This window comes from Ptychodera flava, chromosome 8 (genome assembly GCF_041260155.1).
Source record: "Ptychodera flava strain L36383 chromosome 8, AS_Pfla_20210202, whole genome shotgun sequence".
In the NCBI taxonomy this organism is placed as follows: domain Eukaryota; kingdom Metazoa; phylum Hemichordata; class Enteropneusta; family Ptychoderidae; genus Ptychodera; species Ptychodera flava.
In genome coordinates this window covers 5,152,163-5,165,597 of record NC_091935.1, presented here as the reverse complement: position 1 = coordinate 5,165,597, position 13,435 = coordinate 5,152,163, and the positions used below count along the sequence as shown (strand labels likewise).

At 35.6% G+C, this 13,435-nt stretch overlaps 1 protein-coding gene across 1 annotated transcript in view; it reads right to left on the bottom strand.

Annotated features, from left to right (window-relative positions):
* The window catches only part of LOC139138270 (insulin-like growth factor 1 receptor), a 129,510-nt gene that overhangs the window by 10,652 nt on the left and 105,423 nt on the right, over positions 1-13,435 (bottom strand). The gene's annotated exons all lie outside the window — the stretch shown is intronic.

The window sequence follows — 13,435 nt, the reverse complement described above, 5'->3', positions numbered from 1 at the left end:
TGTCTGTCTGTCTGTCTGTCTGTCTGTCTGTATGTCGGGCGGTCGGTTTATGCGTGCGTGCGCCCGTCCGTGCGTTCATCCATCCATCCTTCCATCCATCCGCCCATCAATCAATAAATACATCCTTCCATCCATCCATCCATCCATCCATCCATCCATCCGTCCATCTATCTATCTATCTATCTATCTATCTATCTATCTATCTATCTATCTATCTATCTATCTATCTATCTATCTATCTATCTATCTATCTATCTATCTATCCCTCCATCCCTCCATCTATCCATATCTATCTATCTGTGTGTGTCAATAAGAATCTATCTATCTGGATGTTACCAGCAATCTATCTATCTTTGTATCCATAAGAATTTATCTGCTCAATTAGCGATATTATGATTGCGATTGTCGAAAGAGTTTAAAATGATTATGTAAGAACGGCGATTTAACATTTAATTTGATCGATTGAATCACGTTACCTTGCTCACATGTGCTTCCCTCCCAACCGCTTTCACAGATACAGCCATTATAGCGATCACAATTGATGTGATTGGCACAGTTGCATCGATATTCACATTGCTGTCCCCATATACCGTTTTGACACCCTAAGGAAGACAACACACGGGACACTTTGAGCAGTGACCTCACCTAAATATTAGAAGCCGATGATGTATGAATAAATTTCGGCAAATATAATATATTTTACACTTTTGCAATAGTACGATAAAGTACTCCGATGAAAGGTCGAAACATTACAGTATTCAACATTAAAACTATTATATGACAAGCGAACGATATACGAGGTTATATAGTCGAAGATATGAGAGAAAGCGAACGATATTCCCTGTAAATCCACCAATATATTAAAGCCCGGGAGAGGAGGAAATTAAAATTTGAGCTCGTAACCGCATTAAAATATTTATTTTTGAAAGCCTTCATATAATCATAATTAATAGAGTCAAATTGTAAATAACCTCTAAAAATCGGATTTTACCTGTGTTGCAAATGCCACTGTATGTCCGCCCAAAATTTTGACCAGGCATTGACAAGATAATGCATGGCAGAAATGTGTCCTGGATTTGTTTGAGTTTCATGGCCAGCTAGAGAATCGTCGCCTCATCGAAAACGATTAGAAAACACAGTTTGAAAGGTTTACAAAATGGCTATTGATCCTGCAAATTTTAAGTGGAAAAAATTGAGCGTTTGTACAGGTAAATGTGAGAGGATATTCAAATTGGCTATCATGTGATCTTTAGTATATTTTACAAAATACAATCGCAGCATTTGAAAACTCTGGGCTATCATAAAAAATATTTTTATGGGGTAAGAGCACAGCTTTTAGCAAAAGAAAATATAGTTTGGAAAGTCCCAATACTTGTCCATGAACCTGAACCGTAAGGTGTTTTTAAGTTCAATGTTCAAAGTAAACACATGCAAGTCAAAATAAATTCTGTCGATACAGTGGTATGTCAGTTACAACTATGCATAGAAAGACTTTTACCTTGAATAGATACATTTACGGCATTTGGAAACGGCGAATATATTATCATCCGTACTGTAAACTTTGCATCTGTACGTACCCTCGAAAGCTTCTGTCATATTATTGATGATAAGGAAGGCACTGAAATGTGCAAAATGACATTTTAAGGCTTTTTTACACAATAAATTGTATTACTAAACCACGGTCAATCAGGTTCGCTCGTAATTTAGTTTTGAATACAAGTGACTTACAAATCATAATAACGAGTCTAACACTTTGACGATGAAAACGCGAGGGCTCCGAACGTTGACTGTTATTCTAAGGTATCAGTGTGGGATCAATGTACCGTTAGATTAACGGGCTAGTTGTACTGGTGATGTGTAAGCCAACGACACTGGGTCTGTTGGACGGCGGGTCTTAAAAAAATTCTGCAAAAATCTGATTATCTGCTTCTTTGGTCAAACACTATTAAAAGAGCGACCATTTCAGTCTACTGCTATGTGTAAATTATACAAATTCGAAAGGTACTGATAGATTTATTTATAACAGAGTTGTATCTGCGGGAACCATTGATAGCAAGCAAGTTACGTTATTTTCTCTCTCACCAACGAGCGCCAAACGTATTATCCCGTAGAAGAATTTAATGTCTGTTAGATTCTAATGCGATATAATGAAACTTTAGATAACTTTCTCTGTCAATAGTCGAAAGCATTGCAAATTTAAATGAGATATTCTTACCTCATTCCTGGATCAGAAAGCCATATTACGGCATCATCTTCGGACAAACTTTCACCATTCAATTCGAACAAAAGTGGATTACGCTCGATATTGTAATATAAGCACTGTAATCGAAGCGACGAGTAGAATCTGACATCAGTGGTAACCACACTGAGTATTGCGTACGGTTCCATTGCTGTGGTGGGAAAAATAGGAAATGTGCTTAACGATACTGCTAAGATGAAGTCATGACCAGTACAGTAGAGGATTTGTATATTGATTGATTGATTAGTCTCCGGAAGCTAACATAAAAAACCCGTAGCAGAAACTGGTTGTAAAACAACACTTGTTTTGTCGATGCTTTGAAATTGATGTTCTTTCGTTTCAAACAAAAAAGGCTATCTTGTAAGAGTATAATAGATTATCAATGCATTGACAGATAGATGATTATCTCAAGTACGTGTGAATAATGTGTATATTAATGTATCGTACAGTTATCTTGAAGTCATCTTGAATTGAAAGTGAATAGTCGGATGAGAAAACTAACATCGAACATACGTATATCGCAGGCCGGACCTTGCCATCCTTGAGCACACTTACAAGCACCATTCCATCCATGACAAGTAGCACCATTCAAACAGTGACAGTCATATTCACAGTATACTCCAAACTTGTTCAAGGGACAACCTTTGATATGAACGTAGATGTGAGTTTAGCAACCCCTTTATAGAATGATGCCAGCTACAGTCAGCTAAAATATCATACGCATGCGTTTTGTGTTCTTAACGCTGTGTGGGAAATGGGACTATTTAGTAGTCGTAATCAATAAACGTCGAGAACAGGAAGGGCTGAAGTGTGCTTAACGACGTGGGAATTGCAAATGTAACAAATACTCCACTTATATCTACCTTAACAATATTTTACCTTTACACACCATGGACAAAAATAATTGATGAATTTTAAATATCGTTTAACAGTGCACAGACAATATTGTGAACTGTTGTGATGAAATATTTTCTTGGTAAATTTCTGTACTTCCTGACGGTGACGAGAAGTGTGATTAGGGTATTCAGGTGTGATAAATATATTCCCTTGGCACAATAGTCCCAGTAATAAAGTATTTACACATCGAATGCTGCACTATGATTTAAGTTCCCGCTTTGGAAACACTTTTGACTATGACCGACAACCCATTATAGTTTTTCCTTGATTTTACATCAAAATGTTGTTTGTAGATGTTTGTTGGCTTTACAGTGCTCGAAATTGACGAAAATTATGTATATATATATATATATATATATATATATATATATATATATATATATATATATATATATATAAATATAAATATAAATATATATATATATATATATATATATATATATATATATATATATATATATATATATATATATATATATATATATATATATATATATATATATATATAACCATACTCTCTGTACCCAAGTTCAGAGGTTGCCATAAAGCCATTATGGTGATAACCGGGAGGGCACATTGTATACATTTTGTGTATATATATATATATATATATATTATATATATATATATATATATATATATATATATAATATATATATATATATATATATATATATACCGTACTCTCTGTGTCCAAGTTCAGAGGTTGCCATAAAGCCATTACGGTGATTACCGGGAGGGCACATTGTATACATTTTGTGTGTGTGAGAGTATATATATATATATATATATATATTATATATATATATATATATATATATATATATATATATATATATATATATATATATATATATATATATATATATATATATATATATATATATATATATATATATATATATATATATATATATATATATATACAGTGCTCGATGCTCAGCAGAGCGTTATAAATAAACAAATTACTTCAAGTACAAAGCAATGAAATCTATTACTTAAGTTTCATGCATCCTGCAATCCTCAGACAGAAGTGAAAGGATTACTAGCTTGACACTCTTACATATGTGATTGGGACGAACCATTCTGTTTGTAGGTGGTGTTAAAATTTGATAAAAATATTTGTTTTGGTGGCGACATTTAGAAACCAACTCAGAGCGTTTGTTTAACAGTGTAGATTTGTCAGCATTGGTAATGTGCAGCTTTTTGATATACAAAGATTATATCGCTTGCCTATGCTGGAGATGCTCTCGCAAGTAGACACTTAAATCTACTATATATCGCTTTCGAGTTATTGCCAACCCACCATTCTGGCGGCCCAAAAGCCCAACCATCATCATTACTTAATGTCGATTATCCTACGAAGGGCATTCCAAATTTCGAATCAATTACACGAAAACTTCACAAATGTAATGTGATGTTACAGTTTGATCTGGTCCGGAACATCGTTGCCCCTTAAACACGTATATAGAGCAAAATGATGCCATTTTTTTTTCTCTCTCATGACCAAGAGTGTCCGGTAGTAAACATCATACCAACAGCTTAACATTTTGTAACGGGTTAGGAAAGTGTATTTAGTACCAACGGTACCAACGTTGTCACAAGAAAGCATTGATTACCAACAGTTGTTTTGTATTCAGTTCTCCTTGTTCATTCATGCGTCCAATTCCTTTTCTCAATACTGCAGGGTAATTTGCAAACATTCGGCCTTTAGCCTTTTAATGAAAGTTAATCCATGTGCGGTTTACAATGTATAAAAGTACACTGCAATGTTCATTGTATCATCAACTTCCCCAATGCCGATTCACCAAAAATCGATAATTAACAGTGACGCTATTTATCTCACTTGAATATATACACTTTTGAACCAAATCATGCTTTTTGTGCACTATGTAGTCTTGGTAAAGTGGTGGTTGAATAAAAGTATTATGAAAACGTTCAAAGTAATATACGACATGGCAATGCTACCTGTGATTTTAAATTGTACAATACCAATTTCAAGGAGTGGATCATGATTCCCAAAATTTGCATTCAAGCGGAACTTTGTGAGTGGCGGTGCGCTAAACATATTTACAGCGATTTGAAAGTGTATGTACTGAATTGTCTACAAAGTGACTCTTCGTTACATCTGTGCCATTTTCCTATGAAAGTAAGAAAATCTTATAAATGATATGACATCCACATTATTTGTCTTCATCGCATATCGAAGAATATATGCAACTATCTATACAAATTTAATACGTAAGTATTCAAAAAAAGCAATAATAAATGTTGTCATAGCTTGCAAATACCTTATATTGAATAGCTTTCGTAATTCCACTAGAGGACTTGTAAATTTAAAGTATTTTCAAACCAAATGTGATAATCTTAAAACGCAATAACATATTGTGCACTGCGTAAGACATCTTTGAACGAGCAGTGTGTCCACAAGTGTCTTAAGATGCAATGCACTTTGTAAGGGCACATACATGTGTATTTTTGGAACATGACATTGGCTGCTGTGAAATAAACGAACATAATTTCCCGCTAAATGCAGATGTAATAGTAATTTTGCACACATTATCAACTAACGATGGTTTGGCCACTGTCACCTGATTTGCGTGTGCATATTGCAACTATATACGCAGTCACTATCCCGTCATAACTACTAAAGATTCTCCAACATATTGAGTACCTTGTGGTTACCTACAGGCATACTTTACTTATATACACTTCACTGCTTACCGTTAACCTTTGAACATAAAAATGTGTCGCGTTCCGACCAATCCCGTCGATTTTAATGAACTCAACGAATTTGATGAATCAAGGGATACAAGTTCGACGGTAACGTCATACCATTTAACTCGCTTCGTACGAGAGACATAAAATGTCATTTCCGAGCCACCGACGATGAAAGAAAATTCAAGAATACCTATTACGAAAATGATAGAAGACAGTTTATAAACATTATAAACTGTCTAAACAGAATATTACTCTGAGTAGAAAGTACGAGCGTCCCGAGTCAAATTTCACGAAGGCATCACGTAAGTAACGCATGCAAGTTAAACCTAACTTCACGTTTACTGTTAAAATGTTTAATCTGCACAGGAAATACGACATCAAATCCATTCCAGCAATCGTTATCATTCAAGGAAAGTAAATCAACAGGTCCAAGAAAAAGATAAAGAAAACAATAACAACAACAACAACAACAACAGGAAAACACTGGCAAAATTAATTGTCAAATACCGAACTACTAGTTAAATTGTGGTACCAGGTGTCCAGAAGGGTAAACGTACCCTGCTAGCATGCTACACTCTTCACGATTGAACTAAAGTGACAAAGAAGTTGTACGGTAATTCAGCTAGTTGCCAAATTACTGTGTGAGTCAAAGTCAGGAATACTGTCTCTCATCATCTGAATAACAGATTTGTGATATTTTGATATAAGATCTCCATATCTCCATAGTATACCGTAAGACTAGTCCTACTTGGTGAAAATCCCTATCTCACTTAGCTTTAAGAATAGAAAGCTGTGTCTCACTTGAAAGTCCTTATATGAATCACAAGCTCTACAGTATCTCAGGAGTTATAAAATGTATACACGATAAGCTGAACCCGATGGAATATTACTGATTAGGTAGGGAAGTAAATTTTTTCAAAATTACAATCGTCGCTTTTGTCATACAAATTAGTTATGCAATTAATTTTGTTTAATTTCAAAAACATCTAGGTATGACGCTGAGCTCTCACTTTCTGTTGTTTCTTTTATTTCTAATTCATCTCGATAGGTGTGGTGCAGGTAATTATAAATACCAGAATTGGTCAAACTAATAAGATCATCAATATATCTGTGAGTGTTATTAAAACATATACAACTCCTTTAACCCCTAAACTATGAAAGACTGCAGAAACCTAGCTTCATATGAGACAAAAAATACGTCTGCAAGAAGTGGTGCACAGTTTGTCCCCATGGAAATGGCCATAGACTGCCTGAATGTAATTCCAACAAATGTGATATATATGTTGTCAATTAGGAAGTGTAGCATGTTAATTACTTCCCTGTCAATGTATTTGCATTTGGCATCACTGTCATTACAAATTAAAGAAAGATCGTTTAAAAGCCCGTGCTGCTCTGTTAGTCCACAACTCGAAGGATTCGGTTTGATACAAGTGCGTATACGCGTATATGTGATGCCGTCATGCTTTTGTGCAAAAATTACAATCTTTCGCATTGATTTCTCTATCTAAATTTGCACTTTCTACTCCCCGATTTGCACGCTCTAAAATGAAAACAAAAATGTGTGATCTTCAGCGAATTATGAAATTAACATTTCACAGCCATTTAGTTTTCAAAAATTGCAAATGAATGTTTCACTATACGTTGAAAGTGCGTATATATGCAGTTGTATTCTTGTAAACTTACACTTAGAGTTGTTCGTGTTAGTGTCAACACGATCGAATCTTTCGGCGACAGTAATTCGTCACGCATGGATTCTTCATCGACAGTCAAATCAAACAAAAGTTTTTTGACATCGGATCCTGAGAAATCACACAAAACATGTTAATGAATGGATTGAAAGGTAGTACAATTGTAAAAGCCGATTGTTTCAGACGAACGGGAAAAACAAGGAAAACACCACACTTTTGTCGTTTAATGCAGTAATTCATATACCACATCATGTTTCAGACATAATATTAATGAAATTGTGTGACCACTTAAATATGAGGAATATACAGTGACGAAAGAGAAGCTGACTCGTATACCGGTGTCGCACAAGTTTCGTTGTAATATGGGGGCCAGCCTTCTACATCGTTTACATTAAGATGCAAGCTTAGTTCCATGGTCTGCATATTCTGTACATCAAATAATAATGTGTTAATAGCTAAATTGTATCTTTGATGATGATCAAAGAATCATTTCCCTCTTTCCTTCGGTTGTTTTACATGATGAGTTGTAAGAATTCGTACTTTCTACTCAGGTATGTCTATTAAAACCTTCTTATGACAATGTTAATCACGAGGCATAATGACTGTGAACTTACTACGTGCTAAAGTGATGGTAGAATGGTACTAATCACGAGTTATAGATATTGAAATAACGGGCGACACGCTGACCATTAACGTTTATTTATGGGCAAGGGTGAGAGGAAAACCAAAAATTAAAGGGCGGGTTTTGCCATGCCCGTTAATTTTGGCTTTTCTCTCGCCCGCGCCTATAAACAGTCCGGCTAATGTCCACATAGAGGATACTATGATAAACCAATCAGCGAACGTGCCGTCGCTAACGTCATGAATAATTAACCGTGCAAACCTAGGCTCGTACATTGCAACGAGTTCGAACTTTTCGGCTTGATTTCACCCTTCATTTTTAGCTCTGGGCAGTTTTAGACGTATAGACGTTACGCACAATGTTCAGTACGGTCGAGATGGTGACCCGACACAAGTGGTTTAATAGTACATCGAAAATCACTTCTTTGGATGATTTTCCTAGCCAGGTACCGCTCTAGAAATCAGGATTTGACCATTGTAAATTTACAGTAAGTTATTTGTCGCCAAATGTCGCCTATTTGGTCAAATTTCCAATTTAACATTGCCATCTGCAGTACGGAGAATGTTTCAAGCTTTGCAAAGATGGGTCAACTTGGTTTTGTCGGTCATCGGAGCACGATGGAGCACGATGTTTTTGATCACCATGCATTTCCCGGTATGATTGACCCTTCGCTCAGAAAAACGCGCGCATGATCAATCGCCGAGAAGTTAACCAAAAGCTGGAAAAGAGAACGAAAAATGTCCAAAAACTCTTTGTCGAACATGGTCAAGGGTAAAGAAACTCAGAAAAACTATTCCTGAAGAAATCTAACAATTTTTAACACAGGTTAGAACGTCGCGAATCGACTCGGGCTGAGACATTTCTGGGTAGCCAAAGTCTCACTCGATCGTTGGATCTGTCAGGTCATCGCGATCTGTGCATAACATTTCAAAGTGAACCAACGTAACCTTTGACCCTTGTTACATATACAGTACGTGATCGGTTCTTGCCTTAACCTCATTACTTATACGGTATGCCATTGGCTCTTCCTAACTATCCTCTATATGGACATTACCCGGACTGATAAAATAAACGTCAATGGTCAAGGCGGAGTTTGTTATTTCGATTATAGTATCAACGAACCGAAGAAAACCGTCAAAATTTGCGAAAGTTTCCAAAGCGAACGACAAACTGGGCCCCAGAACCTAGCAATACGCGACGCACTGTCACCCGCGCTATAAAAATTGGTAAATAGGGAGATATTTTCAGAAAAAAGTATCTCAACTTGAGTTACTCAAATATGTCTAAGAAATGGAACCTTTGTCTTACAGAGAAACTATTCATTATCAATGCACATAAGTCTAACCTTTAAAAACGCGTTCCGAGTTGGTCTCCAGGTGTCGACACGAAAAAAATTTCACTTGTCAAATTTCAATCCAACCTACCACACAAATGGTTTGACCCAACCTTATATGTAAGCACCTTAAGCAAATTTCATAGAATAAAAGCTACCTATCTGACGATCGCGTGTACGCACGAAACTCGAGTAATAGGTACCAAACACACTTGATGTTTTCTCATATTTATTGTAATATTGCTCGAGCAACTGAAAATTTCATTCACTGTGACAAAATTTACACACACACAGACACAGACACAGATATATATATATATATATATATATATATATACATATATATATATATATATATATATATATATATATATATATATATATATATATATATATATATATAAATCGCGGGGCGCGACAGTCATAAATAGTAATCATTTAAAAATACAAAGTAGTTAGCACTTACCAGTGCCTTCACCAATATGTCAAGGGTAAAGTTCGCTCTAATACCTACGTCCATCAGGCTCATAACAACTATAGATTTACCGTCTTCACCGACTCCAAATCGATTGAACTTACACATTGCAAGAAAGAAAAAACAGAAGGTGTCACTTGAAAATGCAAAGAAAGGAACTATCGGTTTCTGACCACTGCGTTTTACAATGTTGCTGAATTTTTGCTGAATTTTCGTTTGTTTGAATACTGCGTTCTACTATGTTGCTGAATTTTCGTTTGTTTTGCTGTACATATCAACAGAAATTGTGTTGTGTAATGAGCATGATTAAGGGGTTTGATTAAGAGGAGAGAGTCGGACTCCACCAAGATAAAATTTAGAGTGTGAGTTTTCATGAAAGAGGGAGGGTCACTTCGAGTATTAGACAAGGCATTGCCGACTCGACATTGTTCCTCTGCAAATTTTCCAGATTGTTCATGGACATCAATATTTAAATTTCAGAACGATTGCAAGGTGAAGCTGTAGTATAAATGAATTTCCAAATGTATATGACAACTTTTTATTCATTTATTCATTATTTATTTATTATTTATTTATTTATTTATTTATTTATTTATTTATTTATAAATGAACCAACAAGTTGCCCCAATTACAGGTTCATTTTATAAAGAAAAGATAAATGGTAAATATGCCAAAGAATACAAGAAAACCTATTACAAGATAAAAATGAACAATGAAAACAAAATATAAGACAAGAAGCAAACAAGTTAAAACAAATTACACCTTGTGTAATTCAATCAATAGCTGTAAAGTGTGTATATTACATCTAAAAGTAATGTTTGTTCATTACAAATAGAGTTAAAAACGTTTGGCTCCGTGAAAAAAATGAAAATATTCGTACGATGAGAAGCGGGTCTAAAAAGAAGTGTACAACACATGCTATATAATATTGGGAGTATAAAAATTTATCTTTGCAAGTACATGAGATATGTTGTAATTAGCCTAGATTCCTTTCTCGTCCGCTTGCCTCCGTACCTCCGTCCCCACTACCGTCTAGTCTCGTGAGCAGTATTTCGAGCTGGAGTTGTAAAAACTGCTCATTTGAATGTCAATGTCACCAACTGAGACCATGACGTCACCAGCGTCCCTTTCAAAGTCAATCACTGAAAATGACCCTCTCATGATTGGCCTATGACTTGGTTGGGCAGAGCTAATTAATATGACGTCAAATATGTTAATTGTGTTGACACTGCAGCTCTGCCCAACCAAGTCATAGGCCAATCATGAGAGGGTCATTTTCAGTGATTGACTTTGAAAGGGACGCTGGTGACATCATGGTCTCAGTTGGTGACCATTGACATTCAAATGAGCAGTTTTTACAACTCCAGCTCGAAATACTGCTCACGAGACTGGACGGTAGTGGGGACGGAGGTACGGAGGCAAGCGGACGAGAAAGGAATCTAGGCTATGTTGTAATAAGAATGTACAATTTTGCACATGGTATCTAAAAATGCCCGTCTGCTCTCCAATATGGGTAGCTGATTTTTTTTTACAAAGGCTGGTATACATTTAATCAGAACATGGTTGAGAGGATCGGTATCAAAGATGTTTTATAAACAACTTAAGACCAAGAGCAGTTCAATTTGATATATAGTGTTAATAATACTAGTATTCTAGCTAATAAATTGGATCGATGATGGAGCTCAATCTTTACCTAGTTTGCAATGTGATATCATTGTTATTACGCGCTTTAATATGAGTATACTTATTTCTATTAAGTCCAAGGAAAGATATTGGAGAACTGTAACAAAACGTGTACAGCTTTTCAATATTTACGATAAGTATTCAAAATTATAAGTATACGCTACGTAACTATTAAAACGAAGCTGTGTTGTGAACACAATTTGCCTTCATGAAAAACAGCTTTCTACGTTCTAGAATGATATACGTTCTGGTATTCACTTAATTAATATTGCACCGATTTAAAAATGATTTTTATCTTGAAATTGCATTTCACTGAATACTGGTAAATGTGAGTGTCCCTATGGCATATTAACTCATTCAGTAATATAATTTTAATAATGTTATTCAATGTCATAATAGGCTAAGCGCAGATTGACTCATGTTTCTGTGTCGATTTACTATAGAAATCACAGACGAGGCGCTGACCATTAAAGGTATACTGTCACCTGTTCCAAAATTGCCACAGTTCCATGGAAAGAGAAAATCTAACCAATCACAGATTTTAAAACGGGTGGCCGCTTTTTAAAAACAGCGCCCTCAATGGTCATTTTGAATACCAAGGAACGCCGCTTTGATCATATATGGGCATATTTTAGATTACGGGTGACTGTATACCTTTAACGTTGTCTATGGGCGTGGGCGAGAGGAAAGCCAAAAATTAATTAACGGGCGAGGCTTGCCGAGCCCGTTAATTTAGCTTTCCTCTTGCTCGCGCCCATAAATAAACGCTAATGGTCAACGAGGAGTCTGTTATTTCCGTTATATTATCAATAAACCCGAAAAAACAGACAAAGTTTAAGACAATTTCCCGTGCGAACGACAACGGGGCCCAGAACTTGTTAGTGAGTAGTGCGCTGCAAACATGTTGCAAATCCAGAGATTTTTTGAAAAAAGTGTCTAAACTTGGCCCACAAGAGCTCAATTTATTTTGTTATTGATTATGATCTTTGTACAAATCACTTTTTCGTTTGGCTGTAAAGTTACTATGTTTACGATATTATTCATATCACGGGCATGTAACAAAACCATTACTGGCCTCGCCCATTAAATTTTGGCTTTCCTTTTGCCCTTTGCCCATAAATAAACGTTAATGGTCAGGGCGTCGTCCGTTATTTCTATATTTGTTGGCAGTCGCCCGTGTTTCAGCTCGACCAATTAAAATGCGATGGACAGGGCATGGTAGTATAGTGCATAATTAACGACTCCAAATGCCTAGTGTGGAACCATAACTCTTTTTCGCAAGGCATGAACTAGGATTTAATAATAACATACAGTATGAAGTTAGTTCTGCCCTGCTCACAAGAACAGTGCAGTCATAGGGCTATTTTTCTTGCATTTCATAACGTAAAAGACATTATCCTGTAATTTCCCCAATCTGTTCTATCAATTAGCAGGATTACGGTTAGTAGATTTTGTACCATGCCAACTACGGACCCTAACATTCAGTGTTTATTTTTTCAAAAACAGAACATACAAAGTCATGTCAAGTGACTTCGTAGATTTACGGGAAAGCCAACGTTAGTGATGTATTTAAAATATTTAGGTACTAAAATACAATTTGATCAATTATCACTCACCTGGTTTCCATGGACAATATGTAAACTGGCGTTTGATGAAGTGAGTGGAAAATCTGTGATCACGAAAACAGTACTTCCAATCTCTAAGTCCTTCGTACGATAACATGAAAATACTTGTTATGTTTAAATTTACCTTACATATTCCTTTCACTTTGTTATTT